Genomic DNA, 17856 nt, shown 5'->3' on the forward strand with positions numbered 1-17856 from the left:
GAGCAGAAACAATAGCTTCTATTGCCTGTTTCTCTGGACACCCACCCTCCCGAGAAGCTAGTGAGGAATTCCAGACTTTTGCTGACTTTAAAATCAGCTCTTCTGTGACTGAATAGGGTGAAGAGGGAAATCATCTTCTCAGGCTGGGGGCTTAGGTGGACCACAAGGGAAAGAAGGGATGGCTAAATCCAGGGAAGATGTGTAATCTGTGCCCCTCCATAAGCTAAAATGACCTTCACATGCCCTCCAGGGTGGCCCCAGGAAAAACATCGCTGGATTCCTCCAGCCCTCACCTTGCTCTGCTTCCCAGAGCCTGTGTTACACAGGCAGAAACCCCACCATCCTATTTCTCTTCTGCCCTCAGGAACATTCATCAGCTGGGGGAAAAATAAGGCCAGAAAATTGTTGCTATGGGCTGTGTTTTGTGGAAGTTGAAATGCTGGTGCAAGAATCTGATTGCCTGATAGCTCTCTCTCTCTCTCTGTCTCCATCTCTCTCTCACACCGCCCCCCACCCCATCTCGGCTCTCCCTCTCTCCCACACCCCCACTTTTTCTACTCTCTCCTCCTTCCTCCGCTGCCCTCCCAGGGCTGCCCCCCAACACCGGGGCCGGAGGAGAGCCTTACAGGTTGTCAATGAAACCTGGAATTATTTCCTTTGATGGCTTAGATAATAGTAGGAACCGAAGCAATGAGTGAGGTCGTCTGAAACCAATGCAGTCTTGCCCGGGATCGGGGAGCCAATCGCAGGAGCAGAGGGCGGGGCGTCGGCGCCAGCAGATAATTGCTAAGTGCATCGCTAGCACAGTTGGTCCAAGCCGCCGAAAGGTCTGGTCGCAGAGACAGGAACGCGTAATCCTCAGCGTGCTCCAGCCCGGCAGCATCCTTCCACGGCTCGGCAGGGCAGCGAGCCTCTGGGCACCGGCCCCTCTGCTCCGCGGAAAAGGTACTCCCGCTGCGTGCTGGGGGCGCTGCGCCTGCTCTGACATCCTTGGCGGCTGGCAGTTTCGCCTATTGTAGAGGGGTTGCAGAAAGAAAAGTTTAGGGGAGGAAACGTGACAGAGGTGGGGAACCACCGTCTTGTGCTGGGAGGGAAACCAGCTGACGATTTGGAAAACTTCTGCGCTGTCTGGAACTGGGTTTGTTTACTTAGTCTCTCAATTAGCTGTGCTCAGGTTGGTGGAAAATAGGTCTGGTCTCTGGGCTGGGGTGCCTGCCAGGTTGGGGTGTAGATTCAGGTTTGTTGGGTGAAGGGAGTTGGACCCTGGATGGGCCACTTCCCTGTGGGACCCTGTCGCTGGTGAGGCTGATTCCAGGGAGCGTCAGGGTTTGGTTGGGTTTTCCACCCTAGGGTCTGCCGCCTTGCCTTTACCTTGACCTCTTGTCCCCCAACTCCGGTGACCTTCAGCTTGAGTCCTTCCTCAAACCTCAGTCTTCTTCCTCCCCTGCCTCCCCCTTGCCTGCTCTGTCTCAGCTCACTTAATTTGGTGGAAGGAGCCATTTCCCGGGGGGTGTGGGTGACTGTCCTGCTTGTCCTGATGGGCATCTGCGTGTCACACAACTTGGTGAGGAAACCAACAAAACAGTTTGCAGAGGAAAAGACATCACTCCATGGATTAGGCTCCCGAAAACTCTGGAAGACTATCCAGGCTCGGTGTACCCTGAGATCAAGGGGATGGAGTGAAATGTATCTCCAATGAAGGGTACCCCCTCATCAGGGATGGGCTGTTAGGGGCTAAGCAAGCCCCCGGTAGCTCTGGTGGCAGGGGCACAGGGCTGGCTCGGGTTAGGTGCGCAGGTGCTTCTGTGGCCCAGTGGTGGCTGGAGCCACCAGCCCTGCTGCTTGGGATCCTCTTCATGGAAAAAAGCTGGTGTGGCAGGAGGCTGGTCCAGCTGGGTAGCATCCTTGTTCATTTCTGAACAGTGGGACCACAACAGCCCTGCTTGCTCCAAGTCTCACGTTGGGTCCCCAGAGAAGTCCTTTCCCTACGCTTCTGCCGATGGGAATGTTAGGTAGGTGAGTGTCCTAGGAAGCAAGCTTCCCAGGGGAGAAGGTGATGGGCTCCTCGGTCTTGAACATCCCGCTTTCAGGCCAGCAGCTCCAATTTGAATGCCCTCCAGCACGTCACCAGGTGTGTCCTCTGATCGGCGGGGTCCTCAGAGGCTACCAGTCCGGGACTGATGGTCTACGTCCCTGAGGCCCTGGGGACATCAGGGGCACTTCCTGCCGTGGACTCCTAGCCTGGACCCGGAGCTGGGAAGTTTGATTCCCAGGTCTGGCAGGATGTGGACATTCTAGGAGGGCTCATCCAGGACACCTGGTCCCTAGGACATCCTTCCCGCCGAGGTGTGGAGGGTGACTCCATGAATCACCTTCACTCTTTAATTCTTGTTTGCTATTCACCTCCACGACGGCTGCTTCTCCACCTCCTTTACACAGCTCTTTTGAGTGGGAGCTGTTATTGCCGAAGCTCTACTCACAATGGTTAAAAAAAACCCAGCTGCCTGACTTTTTTATTTATTTTTTTTCTTCTTGGTCGGGATACAGTCAGCTTTCTTCTCTGTACATGTTGCCTCTGACAGTCAACCAAACAAGCTTGCAGCCCCGCAGATGAGCCTGCCTTCATGTTTGAGAGTCTGGAGTGGACTTTTATCGCCTGTTAGGGGCATCTTTGACCAACGATAGGGCAGGCGAACCCCCTCAGATAGCCCAGGAGAGGCGACAGCCAGCCAGCAGGTGGGGGGATTTGGAAAAGGGGCACCTTGGTTTTCACGAAGGCGGTTAGTAACACAGGGACACGCTTTTGTGTTGGAGGGTTGTCTAGAATTGGGGACAGGTGGTGAAATTGTAGGTCCCTTCCGCAGATGCTGATCTGCTAGATGTCTGTCGTGATAGAGGACATTAAAAGTAAAGCTTGGAAACCAGCTCCGAGTGGAGTGGTGACTCATGCGGAGGGAGAAGGGAGGGTGGGGGAGGGAGCTGAGAGAGCTGGAAAGTGCCAGTGGGACAAGCTGGAATTCTTGCTTCCCTCCCTCCCTCTCCTCCGCCTTCCTCTTCCTTGTAGTTCCCCATTTGGAACAAAGATCATTAAAATAACAACTTTGGGCTAAAAAAAGCCTAATGGGAGCTGAAGAAGAATAGATGAGATGCAGGACACCATCATCACAACTTCACCTTGGATGGGACTTAACACCGAGGCCCCAGTCTCCCTGTGATCCAGTTGAGAAAATTTCATCTCTGGCTGGTGTTAGGCTGATCCCTTCCTTATGAAGCCCGGGCGCCTGCTTGTGTCTGAAGGGACTGATGAGTGTTCAGGAAATTAAATCTGTTACTCGTTTGTTTCATCAAATGTGGTAGCTTAAACCTGGAACCTGTACAAGCGCCATGCAGAGATCTCTCCCCAACTGACCAACCAGGTTCTCTCTCGTTTAACCGCTGTGTTGTGCAAAGGTTGCCTCTTTTTGCCTTCACGAGCCGGGGGTGATTTCCCTGGCAGGTAAAAGTGCCTCCTGTACTTTTCTGCGCTTCTTCCCTTTTATCATTTTCATCATAAACACATCAGTAAATCATCTCTTTGCTAACCTGCTTTGATCTTGTCATTTTGTGCCGAGGTTGCTGCTAATGAAAACTATCCCCTGAAATAGGATTGAAGACATACTGCCTTTTTTTTTTTTTTAAATCAGAGATGAGCCTTTTTAGTCTTCTATTTTAAAATTTAATTTTATGGTTTGGGGAAATTGAATAAGCACGTCTATCGCGTTATGTGTTTTTGTAAATGCTGCTGACCTGTCTTCTTCTCTGGTGGATGTGTGAACTCCTGGTTGTCCTGGAGGTGTGTGTCTGGAGGTCAGAAATTGTCTCTGAAAGGTAGAGAGGTTGGCGTGTGACACTTCTGTTTATTCAAGACAGGGTGAAGGCTGTTTGGAAATCTCAGCTCTGAGAAGCATTCACGCTACTCTGTTCTTCCCTCCCGTCCTTCTTCACTTAGGAAAATTTCCTAGGCAAAATTAAAATTGTTAAATAGTTCACCTTGGACTTCCCCTGTGGCTCAGTGGCTTAAGGATCCGGCATCGTCACTGCTATGGCTCGGGTTTGATCCCTGGGCCTGGGAACTTCCTCATGCCACAGGCATGGTCCCCCATAAAACAAACAAACAAAAAACAGAGACCTTTGAGACAGCTTGGGGAGTGGGGGCAGTGCATTGAGGGTGTGGGAGGGAAATGCTGTAACATTTCATTGTGATGATTGTTGTACACCTATAAATGTAATAAAATTCATTAAGAGATTAAAAAAAACAAACAAACAGAGACCTTTGGATTAAGTTAAGCATCTGGCATCATCACTGCTATGGCTCAGGTCACTGCTGGGGCGTGGGTTCGATCCCTGGCCCGGGGAAATTTCATAAGTCAGAGGGCACAAAAAAAATAGTTCGCCTGGCTTCCTTTTCCATATGCTTACCTGGCCCCTTCCTCCCACCCCACTTGCGTGCTGTTTCACACCAAAGCAGGAACCTAAACAATCTTTCTTAATCCCCATAGATGCCTCTCTTTTCTTGCTTCCCTTCTGGTTCCTCCTTGCTGTCACTTAAAGGCACCCTGGAGGCTGAGATTTAATATTAGTCACCTTGCTTCCTTTCCTTCTGAAACAGGGAACGCAGGAGAGTCAGGAATTTGGGGATTTGCATGGGGTCGGCACTGGGGGAGCACTGTGTCCACTTTCAGACCTCACTGGGCACCCGAGGTGGTACAGCTGCCCTGCATGAGGAATTCCCTCCAGGCTCAGTCCCCACCCTTGGCTGTGCTGGGCCCACACGCCCTCCGCCTCCAGGGGCCGGACTGACCTTGGAAAACCTCAAGCAGTGCTGTTTGTGCATGTGTGTCAGTCTCCCATTCTTTGTGTTCTGTTCTCTTCTCACCTCTGAATCCATCAAGAGCTAGTTGACTTATTCATACTAAAATGTGAACAGTTAACCAGGTTGCTGTTTTTTTCTGAGCTGTCTGAGTGCGGAATGTGATTCAAAGCTGTGGCGAGTGGAGTTTCAGCTGTCTGCTAACAGGAACGGGGAGACTGCGTTTGGAACAGGAGTGTCTGTGCCACTGGGGCTGTGGGCTTTTCTATCAAGGCTCGCGTCTGCTCTTACGTCCAGGACCTACTGCAGTTGCTCAGGGCGTTGCGCTGGTAGCATTTAGGGTCCAGCAGCTGGAGCTTGATCCCTCAGATTTGACCTTGGGCATTGCATCTACTTGCCTTTCCTGACCTTCAGGAAAAGCCCGGGGTTTGGACTGTGTGGTGATCCATCCCTTTTCTGCTCTGACCTCCTTTCTGGACTTTGCCACCTGAATCCTACCTCCAGCTGGGGACATCACAGCCCCGGGAGGACTTGGGTTGCAGTGCTGCTCAGATGTGGCCCCAGTGCCCAGTGATGCTTCCAGACCCAGAATTCCCCGAAGGCAGGTCAGCCGGCACGGTGGATGTTAACACCAGACGGAAAACAGGCTGAGGGGTGATGTAATAACTGATTTTGGTTTAGGAGGGGATGGTATATGGAGGCTGGCGACCAGCTGTTCTCCATCTCCAGTCAGGATTGAACGAGAGAAAATAGACAGAAATTGCAGCAGATGGACTTAGATTAGGTATAAGGAAGAATTTTCCATCAGCAAGAGTTGTTAAAAAGGGAAGGTTTGGAGCCTCCGTGATGGTCTTTGGGAAACGGATGCGCCAGAGATACAGCTGGAGGGAGAGGTTGGGGGGCAACGGGGAGGCGAAAGGCAGGGACCATCCAGTGTAGGGATCCCGGCCTCTTCCTGCCAACGTCCTTTGCTATTTCCCTGAAACCTCCCCTCTTTTCCATCCGAGGGACAGACGAGGTCGACAACCGCTGTCCACCTGCTGCCTGAGGGGTGGATCCCTTCTGTGGCTGGAGGACCTTTCTCCTCAAGCCGCACCTTTCATCCCCAGACCTGGAGAATGAGGCTCAGAGAAGTGACAAGCCTTGGTGTCATCACACAGGGACCCGATGGCCAAGCCGGGGCCAGAGGCAAGGTCCTCCAACCCTAGCCAGTGTTATTTGCTTTGTAGTTTTTTTTTTTTTTCCTTGTTTCCAAACTGAAGGAACTGTTTCCTTTTCCTGGGTTCTGTCTGTCTAAGCAACAGAGACAGGAAGCCCCAGAGGTGAGAAGTGTTTACTGAGTGCCTGTTACCGACACCCCTCATGCAACCAACTCCGGCTCCTCTGATTTAAGTGGTCGATGCTCTGGTCCCAGTTGCCGGACCAGAAGGGGCTTCTGCAGGGTCAGGGTCAGTGGAATGCACGCCAGACACGGGGGCAGAAAGGAGGGGACAGGGGACAACTGTGGGGACTGGTTAGAGAGATAGGAAGAAAAGAAAAGATTATTTAATCTGCATCTTACCAAGGCAAGCGCCTTTAGTTGTCTAGTTCCAAGTCCTCATGGGACAAATGAAATAAAAGAGCTCCACAGCTCCCATGGGACCTGGAGAAGACAGGTGGCCTGTTCCCTTTACACAACTAAACAGAATTTTGAATTTCAGCTGGATTTTCATTTCTGAGAGATGCCTCTACAGCGTGGGCATCTACCTTCTTTCCCAGCCAGACTTGATTCATTTCTGGGCAGAGCTACCTCCTGGGTGCTCGGGTACCTGGGAGGCTGCCTCCAGCCCGAGGCTGGCTCCCTGGGGCCCCGGGTGAGAGCGAAGGGCTGTGGTCCAACTGGAGGCCTGGGGATGAAAGCAGAGCTGGCACTCTGGAGAGCGAGGCAGAGGCTGGGGACAGCTTTGCCTTCTGGTGGTTTGAGTCTCGTAGGCAGCAGAATGAAGTGGTGAAATGAGCAGCACCAAATAAATACATAATTAGGGAGCATGTGTGGAGTTACTGAGAAAAAGGGAGAGAGTGCAGAGGTTTGTGTAGGGATCGCTAGGGGGCAGTGGCGAGTGCCTGGCAGGGCTGGTGTGTCTCTGGGCTGACCCTGATGGAGACTTTGAGGGCACCGAGGCAGGCCCCTGGGGGTCTGCCAGAAACCAGGAGGGTCTTCAGTGGGATCCTGCCTGGAAGGACCATCGACCCCAGAGGCAGCCAAGCAGGATGTCTGTCCAGGGAACAACCAGGACGGAAGGTACAGAGTTGCCCAAGGGAGAGAGAACACTGTGGGTGCTAGGGTCTAAGGCTGGACGTGGGATAGGCTTGAAGGATGGAGAGAGCTTGGGAAGATGAGAAAGAGAGAGGAGGGGTGGGCAGCACGAGGAAGGATGGGAAACCCATGGGTTACAGAGACTGTCCACACTTCTGTCCTCAATTTTGGTGCCACCCACTGCATGAGATGCACATAGTGCTGTAGGCATCACAGTGCTGTCGCCTGGATGCAGGCTGCCCTGGGTACCCTCACTTGGCAACATCAGAGAGGGGACCACCCAAGGGCGGTTTGAGAAATAAGCAGGTGGCTGGGGGAGGGGAGGAGGGAGGGCAGCCAGATTTCAAGACCCAGAAGCATGAGACAGTGTGCCCTGGAACACCAGGGGTACCACTTGGTGTGGCTCCATCTGAATACCCGAGGTAAGTTTTGGGGGCATGGGAGGAGGAGATATGAGTGCTCCTAAGTGGAGAGGGACCAGCTGGCCAAACTGAGGGGCGGAAGGGTTTTAGGCAGGAAGAAAGATCATCCATCACCTTTGCATTTAGGGGAAATGAGATGGGGAAAAGGGGAGTGGAGGTGAGGTTTGGGAGGGGCAAGCCTGGGATGGAGAGGTGGGTTCTGAAGCCCTTGATTGTGGTCCAGGTGGGAAAGGCTTGAAGGCTCGGAAGGAGTCTAAGGAGACGGGGGCCGGCATCAAAGCAGAGTGCTCTGGCATCAGGAGTTCGCTAGATCAGGCAAAAATCCCCAGAAAGGCGGCTGACAGGTGAGAGGAAAGGTCGGACTGTTAGATGAAAGAGGGGTGCCTGCCACTGAAGACAGGATGAGAACGAATGTGTTTAAACATCAGGAAAAGGATACAAGCTAGACATTAGCATTGAGGCTCTAATGGAGACGATTTTTTTTTTTTTTTGCCTTTTTGCTTTTTCTAGGGCCACTCCTGCAGCATATGGAGGTTCCCAGGCTACGGGTCTAATTGGAGCTGTAGCCACCGCAGGTCTACACCAGAACCACAGCAATGTGGGATTTGAACCGCGTCTGCGACCTACACCGCAGCTCACGGCAATGCCGGATCCTTAACCCACTGAGAAGGGCCAGGGATCAAACCTGCAACCTCATGGTTCCTAGTCAGATTCGTTAACCACTGAGCCACGATGGGAACTCCCTGGAGACGATTGTTAAACACGGGGGCAAAGTCATCAAAGGTGGCTATAGACTAATTCTCTCCTTCATAGAAATGTTAACAAATCAGTCTGTCCCTTGATGGAAAAGTGGGCAAAGGATGTGAAGTGGTAGTTTAAACATAGAGGAAGAAACACAAATGTCCAGAAAAACATGCAGAGGTGTCCAGCCTCACTCATTATTAAAATCTGAAATTAAAGCCAAGATGCCATTACCCACCTACCAGAGAGAAAAAGGAAGGTGAGCATCGGGGCTGTTCAGAGTGGGAAATGGGAGCTCCCGTTGTGGCTCAGTGGCTTAAGAACCCAACATGGTGTCCGTGATGATGCCAGTTTGACCTGTGGCCTCACTTAGTGGGTTAAGGCTATGGTGTTGTCGAAAGCTGTGGCTCAGATCTGGTGTTGCTGTGACTGTGGTGCAGGCTGGCAGCTACAGCTTCGATTCAACCCCTAGCCTAGGAAATTCCAAATGCTGTGGGTGCGGCCCTAAAAAGAAAAAAGAAAAAGAAAAAAAAAAGGAAAAAGAAAAGAAAAGAAAAACAAACAAACAAAAGAATGGGAAATGGACATTTTCAAACTTAGCTGGCAGGGAAATAATTTGCAAACAAAAGACACGTGTCTCTAAGATGTACCCTTTGAACCAGTTAGCAATTCTTCTTCTAGGAATTTATCCTAAGGAAATTGTCAGAGCTGCGCCAAACAGTTCTAATCAAGAATATTCCTTTCAGCATTATTCATTATAACACAACATTGTGTGGGGGGATTAGTTAAATCTAATATGGTGCATCCATAAAATGAGAATCAAGGGAGCTGGTAAAATGACATTGTGATATTTAAGGACACGGGTAAATGCCACTATATATATTAAGTACATAAAGGTTTAAAAGTAGATAGAATATAAATGTTATTTTGTAAAAAAAAAATGGTGTATATAGTCATGAGAAAATAGAATGGAATACAAATATATCAAAGTGATAATGGTGGTTCTTTCTGGGTTTTAGGAAACATTTGATTTTTTATTTTGTTCAGCTTGTGTTTATTTCCCAAATAAACACATTTTTTTTCCAAATAAATACATTTCCTACAGGAACTGTGCTATTTTACAAATCAGAAAAACACATGCTCTTTAAGCCACGTCCTCTAACCACGAATGTTTGAGCAGTGACTATATGTACGTAGCCGTGGGTCAGATCCTGGGTTCTCACTAAAGAGCGTCCATCGCCCTTGGCAAGATCAGGTCAGCGTGCCCAGGCAATGCAGCCTATGCACCCCACATCCATCCTGGCTAAGGGTGGAGGGGGCGAGATCTCGCACTGGGTGTGGTGACACTGGGCTGTGGCATCCTGCTCCATTGTCTCCACCTCACCCCCAGGCCCTGTCTACAGTGGTCAGACCCATCTTAGCATTTCAGGTGGTGTGTGGACGGGCATCACATCCCTCTGCTGATTTGACAAGTTGACAAGTTGAGGCTCAGAGAGGCTGAGACTCGGCCAGGATCACGGAGCCAGTGAGTGCCAGAGCTAGGCCCCTGGGAACATGGATGCTGGGGCTGGTCCAGATGGGCAGTTTTGTTAGGCTTCTGGTGCTGTGGCATTGGCTGGGCTGGCAGATTTTCACCAGGGCGGTGTGATCCCCCCTCCCCTCCTTTCCAGAAGCAATGCCTTTGGCTTTATTCCCACACTCATTAAGACCAAGTGGCTGCACTGACAGTGAACGCTCTTAGAGAAGGGGCTTCAGGTGCTGAAAGCTCTCCAGAGGCCACCTCCCTCTTCTGCCTCCTGTGATCTCATTTGTCGCTGCTTTTCCGGAATGTCTTGGCTTCCCGCTGTGTTTTCCCTTGTTGCAATGAGGGGCAGCCGGAGTCTGCTCCCGCACCCGCTGGAAGTCACAGCTGGCTGGCTCCGTGATGTGTGCCCGGGCCACGTGGGGTGTCGGGGGTGTCCCTCAGCGGGGCAGGTGGTGGCTCTGATGGGCATGTCCTTCAGGCTTTCGTGGGTGGGCTTAATTGGAAAAGTGGCTCTGCTTGCCTGAAGGTCCAGCAGGGTGAGGAGGGGGGCAGGCTGAGTGGCTGATTTGCTGCTCTATTTATTTTAATAGTAACACACGGGTCTGGAGTTCCCGTGGTGGCTCAGTGGTTAATGAATCCGACTAGGAACGATGAGGATTCGGGTTCGATCCCTGGCCTTGCTCAGTGGCTTAAGGATCCAGCATTGCCTTGAGCTGTGTATGTTGCAGACGCGGCTTGGACCCTGCGTTGCTGTGGCTCTGGCATAGGCCAGTAGCTACAGCTCCAATTCGACCCCTAGCCTGGGAACCTCTGTATGCTGCAGGAGCGGCCCTAGAAAAGACAAAAAGACAAAAAAAAAAAAAGTAATGCACGGGTGTATGGTGTTCTGTGTCCCCAAGCCTCAGAGGCAGGTGGGGAAGGTGTCCTTACCCCCGCTTTGCAGAGGAAGAAACTGATGCTTGAAAAGGCAAAGCCAGACTCCTTGGGTTGGGCAGGCAGCAGGGCCAGTATGGAAAGAGCCGGGTTTTCTGCCTACCAGTAAAAACTGCCCAACTGACCTTGTGACCATCAGGCTTTTGCCTTCCTGGGCCACGGAGGGGTGGGCAGGGTGCCTTGGGTCCCTGGCGGACACTGGAGGACTTAACCACAGCATAGGTGAGATGACTTCTGGTCCCAGGTGTATTCATCTGAGTCCTAAATTGAGGCCCGGGGTAGGTGCTGAGAAAGTGGGTGTCAGTGGGGGTGCAAGTGGCCACAGAAGGCTCAGGAGGCAGATGGTCCTGAGCCCTGAAAGGTGAGGGCCATCCACATGGAAGAAAGAGGGCATTCTTGGTGTGAGCGGTGGTCTGGAGCCCAGAGCCAGTGTGGCAGTCGGGCTGCTGAGAAGCCTGGAGTCCCAGGCTTTGCTGGGTTCTCAGAAAGCCCTCTGTTGAACAAGCGGGAGCCAAGGGGATGAGCTTTAGCTTGTTCAGCCAGAGGGAGGGCAGGGAAGGATGGAGGGAGGGGAAATGGGTCGGAGGCTCTCCTGTGGAATGGTACCCTCGTGCCATCTCTCTGGGCTTTAGTTCTTGCCGATAGGAGGCAAGGATAGGGTGAGGTTCCAGGAGGAGAGAGAGTTAAGTTGGTTCCCATTCTAGGTTCCGCCAGCCCTCCCTGCCTGCCCAGAATTCGGGGTTTTCAGCATGTGGGGAGAGGAAGGAAAAGTTATGAGACAAAAAGACAAAGACCAAAGAAACAGGAGCAGATGGGGAATAGGTGGAAACTCAGGGCGGATGTTTGGCAACGAGGGATCAACTAAGAGCACATCGAAAGCCATAAGCACGACCTCTTTTTTTTTTTTTTTTTGTCTTTTTGCCTTTTCTGGGGCCACTCTAGCGGCATATGGAGGTTCCCAGGCTAGGGGTCCAATCGGAGCCACAGCCACTGGCCTGTGCCACAGCCACAGCAACAAAGGATCCGAGCTGTGTCTGGGACCTACACCACAGTTCACGGCAATGCTGGATCCTTAACCCACTGAGCAAGGGCAGGGATCGAACCCGAAACCTCATGGTTCCTAGTCAGATTTGTTAACCACTGTGCCACAATGGGAACTCCAGCACAACCTCTTTTTACAGTGTAGCCTTTTAGGTGCGATAGGAGCAAATAAGAAAATAAAAAGAGTCTGAGGTGGAAACAGACTTGTGGGTTGTCAAGGGGGAGGAGGGAGGGTGTGGGATGGACAGGGAGTTTGGGGCTAGTAGATGTAAACTATTCCATTGAGAATGGAGAAGCAATGCGGTCCTACTTGTACAGCACAGGGAACTATATCCAGTCACTTGGGATAGAACATGATGCAAGATCATATGAGAAAAAGAATGTATATATGTGTGACTGGGTCATTTTGCTATACAGCGGAATTTGACAGAACATTGTCAATCAACTATAATTAAAAAAAAAAAGAAAGAAAGAAAAGAAAAAGAGTCCAAGACCACCCTTTATAGTCATCCCTCTGTCTCAGCAGGGGATGGATTTTACGATCCCCTGACTCAGGACACCAAACTCCAGGGACACTCAAATCCCTTAAAATTTCCCTTCCCCACCCCATAACCACGGTGAGGAAACCCACAGACAGGGAGGGCTGATTGTATTTTCAATTTTTTCTTTGGCCACCCCTGGGGAATGTGGACGTTCCTGGGCCAGGGATCGAACCTACGCCACCTTGTCACCTGCACCATAGCTGTGGCAACAGCAGATCCTTAACCTGCTGTGCCACAGAGCAACTTCAAAGAGCAACTTCCATATTTTCAATTTTTTTTTCCCTTTATAGGCCACACCCGTATCATATGGAGGTTCCCAGGCTAGGGGTCAAATGGGAGCTACAGCTGTTGGCCCACACCACAGCCACAGCAATGCCAGATCCGAGCCACGTCTTTGAGGGTCCTTAACCCCCTGAGCAAGGCCAGGGATCAAACCCACCACCTCATGGTTCCTAGTTGGATTTGTTTCCGCTGCACCCTGATGGGAACTCCCGTATTTTCAAATTCTAAAACATTTGGTCCTTAACCTCCTTTTACAGAGAGGAAACTGGTGCTTGGCCTGGCTAAGGCCCGCAAACTAATTGTGCTGGTGAGCTGTGGATTCCAAGCCTGGTGCCTTGTCTGCTGTGACTCCCCATCCTGCTCACCCCTCTGGGGCCCAACAGGTGATCTGCTGGGGAGAGAGAAGAGGCAGTGTTGGTTCCATGTGCCTCCAGAGCAGCCCCTTCCGCTTTCTGCCCCCTCTTGGATTCTGGGAGGCTCTGCAGAGGAATGTGTGGAGCAGCTGGGGGCTGGTCCCCCTGTCCCTGGGGACTGGCTTGCTTCAGTCTGTTCCCTGCGATGGATTCAGGGAGAGATGCTGCTGGCTCAGGGCTGCACCAGCTCTGTGCTGTGATCCTTTCTGACTTCTCCACGATGGAAGCCACGTGCTCCTCTTCCCCACCCTGCTTCCTTAAGAAGTGACAGGAGCTTCTGAAATTTTATGCATCCACTTGTTCATTGCTCAGATATTGAGAACTGATAAGCACAGCTCTCCATGTTGAGAAGACAGAAGTGGACAAAGCCCATACAGGCCTCGTTCTGTTAGAGCTTCTATTCTAGTCGGGGGGACGGAGGGTGAACAAATGAGTTAGGTACTTAGGAAGGCCAATCAGTGCAATAGGGAAAGTGAAGCAGAACGTGGGGCTCTGGGGGTGAGGGCGGCGGTTGGTGATGGTGGGGTGGAGTGGGGAGGGGTAATAAAGTGACACTGGAGCTGAGAGGAGGACTGTCCACCCTTGTGGATGGTTGGAGGAGAGCTGTCCACCAGAAGGGGTTCTGAAACTGGAGACCCTTGAGGTTTCGGGGTAGCCCTGAGGCTAGGGTGCCTTCCTCAAACCACTGGGAGGTTCTGAGCAGAGGACTGATGTCATCTAGGATGGAAACAATCACTCTGGCTGCCATGTGTGTGTTGAGAGCTCTGCTGGAGGGCTGCCTGGAGGCAGTGATCCTGGCAAGAGAGGGGGTGCCTTGGATTAGGATGGGAGCAGTGGAGGGTTAAGTGGTCACAGTTGGAACATATTTTGGAGGTGGAACGGCTAGGATTTGCTGGTGTGCGCAAGGTGGGGTTTGAGAGATAAAAGAGGTTTGAGAGTGACTTCCAAGGCTTCTGGCACAAGATGGAAAGGATTGGGGGAGGGGGAAGTGGGGGTTTTATTTGGGGAGCTCCCAGGCATCTCAATGACGTGTGCAGCATTCAGCAGGGTGATGGGTCTGGAGTTCAGAGACGCGAGCTCTGCTGGAGAAATATCTTGGGAGTTGTCAGTGCCCTGATAATATTGAAAGTGTGTATGCACTGGGAAATTACTCAGTATCCTGTGATGACCTATATGGGGATGGATACGTGAATGTGTGTACCGGAATCACTTTGCTGTGCAGCAGAGAGTAATACAACTTCGTAAATCAACACAACTTTGTACATCAATTACATTTCACTAAAATAAAAAAATAGCAAAAAAAAAAAAAAGTATTGAACCAGATAGGACCATCTGGAGAGTGACCATGGATAGACTGGGTTCTAGAAACTCCTGTGTTTGGGAGTCTGGGGTAGGAATTGGCCAACTTTTTCTTCCTTTCTCTCCTCTTTCCTTCCTCCCTCCCTCTCTCCTTTCCTCCCTCCCTCTCTCCTTTCCTCCCTCCTTTCTTCCTCCCTCCCTCCCTTCTTCCCTCCTTTCCTTTCCTCCCTCCCTTCTTTCCTTCCTTCCTTCCTTTAAGATAGAAATTTTATTTTAATTTGGCCTCATGCACGGCTTGTGGAAGTTCTGGGACCAGGAATCGAACCCACATGACTGGAGCTGCTGCAGTGACAAGGCTGGGATCTTTAACCCACTGCGTGACAAGAGAATTCCTGACCAACTTTTTCTTAAAGGGCCAGACAGTAAATATTTTAGATTTTGCTGCAGTGACTCAGCTCTGCCCTCTTCCTGGCTTCCTGGTGACAATGGCCAACCAGGTGTGGTTGTGTTCAATAAAACTTTATTTATAACAACATGCTTGAGGGCCATATTTGCTGACCTTGGATCTAGGCTGTGAAATTGAACCTGCAGAGGAGACTTAGAGCAGCTCAGGAGAGAAGAGGGGGGTCCCCCCAGGGGAGAATGTCAAAGCCTAAGGGGAGTGTTTTCAGGAAGGGAGAATTGAAGCTAGTGACACGGAGGCCAGCAGGGAGCTCAGAGGCCACTTTGGATCCTGTGACAGAGAAAGGGAGGGACCTGGGCCCTTGGTGTGGGGAGAGAAAGACGTCCTTTGAGCCCAGAGGGAGAGGACGGGAGACGATGACAGAGTGAGGTTTGAGTCTCTAAATCAAAATTTAAAGGTTTCAAAAAAAAAAAAAAATTTAAAGGTTTCTGCCGAGGCCATCACCATAAAAGGGGCCCTGTAAATTCTCAAGAGTCTTGACAGAATTAATAAGGCCGAGATGAGGGTGTAGATTGAGAGTCCTCAGAAATCAGCCTCAGAGTCCTATAGGCCTGGAGCTGTCTGTCCAGATGGCTCTGGGATGATTGCACTTTCTTAAAATTGAGATATAATTGACTTATAAAATTATAAGTTTCAGGCATACCGCCTAATAAGTCACTCATTCTATGTATTGTGAAATAAGTCTAGATAACAAACATCCGTCACCACTCATAATTACCTTTTTTTTTTGACAATTATATTTTGAAGAAATGGAATAGCTTGCCTGGAATTATGACAGTTGTGTAGGGTCTGAAAGGCCATTGGCCAGAGGTGAGGAAGAACTGGGGGACCCTCACTGTGCTCCCCCCAAAGGTTTTTTGGGAGACTTCTGACTTTTGTTGTTTTTTCCTTTCATTTTTTTGTCTTTTTAGGGCTGCACCCTCGGCATATGGAAGTTCCCAGGCTAAGGGTCGAAGTGGAGCTGCAGCTGCCAGCCCACATCACAGCCACAGCCACGCTAGACCCTTCTGGCGACCCACTGAGCGAAGCCAGGGATTGAACCCGCATCCTCATGGATACTAGTTGGGTTCATTACCACTGAGCCACAATGGGAATCCCTGTTTTTCTGTTTTTTTTTTTTTTTTAAACATCTTACTATGAGGCAGGAGGGAGGAGGAAATGATAGGAAGATTCTTCTCTCTAATTTTTACCTTAAGACGATGTCCTGGGGAGCGAAGGCACCTGACCCAGGTCACGTGATCTGGCCTGGAGTGGGGGTCGAAGTGGGTTTAGGAAAGGCGGCCTCCAAGAGAGGGATTCCAGCCTTCCCTGTAGTTTGGGAAGAGGGAACTGCTGATATAAACAATGAAGACATGAGTTCCCTGGTGGCCTGGTGGTTAAGGACTTGACGTAGTCACTGCCGTGGCTTGGGTTTGATCTCTGGCCTGGGAACTCCTGCATGCTGAGGTGTGGCCAAAAAAAGAAAAAAGAAATAGACCATGAAGACATAGAACAGCTCCTTTTTAGGTCCACAGTGAAAGAGACAGGAATCCAGAGCAGGGAAGTGAGATTATATGGAAGGATGGTGACCTGGGGCTTTGGCACAAAGAAGAGTCCAAGATTGAAACCCGGCAGAAAAGCCAGGTGGCCACCTTGACCCAGGTTGTGCTGTGGGGACCCAGCACAAGAGCGAGGGGGACACCTGATCGAGGTGGGGGATTCCTTCAGAAAGTGTCCTCAGACACCATCTGTGCAGTCAGGAAGGAGGGGTGGCTTCAGACAAGACTGGCCCTGAGCCTGCCAGTTTCTCTGAGAGGGGACTTTAATTGCATGGCAGAGGGTCCAACACATTGTGCTCACTAAGGCGATGAGGTCCTTTGTGGGAGCAAAAAAAGCAATAAGGAGTTTGTGGTTCAGGGCTGATCAAGGAAGAGCCATCACTCATCTTTTCTCCAAATCTTATTCCCAGAGGTCGATTTGAGATAAAACAGAGGGGATGGAAGCCCAGAGGTGGAGGGACCTTGACCTTATCTAACCCAAGGCAACTCCGCAGACCTGGCTCAGATGGTCCATGTGGCTGATCAAACCTTGGTTTCCCCAGCTTAGCATGACCTTCTGATACCCACCTTGGAGGTTTGTTACAGGGATTAAGTGTTAGAGTGTCCAGCATGGTGCTTATAATATAGCGAGGGCCCGAGGGAAAGTAATGTGAGGTGATGATGGTGTGGGGCAGAGGGGAGTGGGTGTCGGGGGCGGGGTGGGGGTGGGTGGCTTCTAAGGATGGACCAGGGTATGGACCAGGGCAGGGGGATGGGTTCAGAAGAAGCCAGGTGGTGCATTCTGGGTGGTTCTGCTGCCGATCCCAGAGGGGTGAGTAAAAAGATCGAAAACCCCAAGTTTCAGAGATCAATCCCTTTTCTTCCAAACATTGCCAGTCAAGGTACCCCAGAGGAACAGCGTAGCATTGCCAAATCGTGCAGTGCCTTCAAAAAATAATCCTGGGCAGAGAACTCTGAAAAGCTGCAAGAACCATAATATTGAGAGAGAGATCTGAGGCAACCAGAAAGCCCCGCAATGCTTAGAACAGCAGGAGCATAGATTTCTCATACTAATCAAGTGATTTGTGGGAAAATCCTATCCATCTCTCTAACCTGAGCTGAATCAAGCAAATGATCGCTGTGAGTTGCAGAGTGAGCTCTGAGGCAGGCACAAGGCTGGTTTATGATCCTGCAGAACTTTTCTGCGGCATGAATTCCTGGGTGAGCAGGTGACTTCGAAGGAAAGAAACTCCCCCATCCCAGCCAGCCTTCCTTCTAGCCTGTGGTGCAGGGCTCTCTGTTAGGTTGGAAGAGTGCTCTCAAACCCAACAGAGAGCTCTACACCAGAGGGCACCAGCAGAGGGCAAGACCTCAACTGCTCAGGGCAGTTGATCCTTCTTTGACTGTAAAAGGATAGTTCCCTTTCTAAGTTAAGTTCAATTCCAGGGCGGGTGAAGACAGTTTAAACTCTTTTCAATGTAGAGGGGAGACGCTGTGTCATTCTTGACTTGTTTGGATTGGGCTCAGGCAGGG

General features: G+C 50.9%; 1 protein-coding gene across 1 annotated transcript in view; it reads left to right on the forward strand.

Moving 5' to 3' along the window:
• The first annotated feature begins 812 nt into the window (after positions 1-812).
• ZMAT4 (zinc finger matrin-type 4) overlaps positions 813-17856 on the forward strand; it is a 404068-nt gene continuing 387024 nt past the window's right edge. Inside the window, exon 1 of the mRNA XM_047770379.1 lies at positions 813-945. The gene's annotated coding sequence lies outside the window, so the exon portion shown is untranslated. The remainder of the gene's footprint in view (positions 946-17856) is intronic.

This window comes from Phacochoerus africanus, chromosome 3 (genome assembly GCF_016906955.1).
Source record: "Phacochoerus africanus isolate WHEZ1 chromosome 3, ROS_Pafr_v1, whole genome shotgun sequence".
Classification (NCBI taxonomy): Eukaryota; Metazoa; Chordata; class Mammalia; order Artiodactyla; family Suidae; genus Phacochoerus; species Phacochoerus africanus.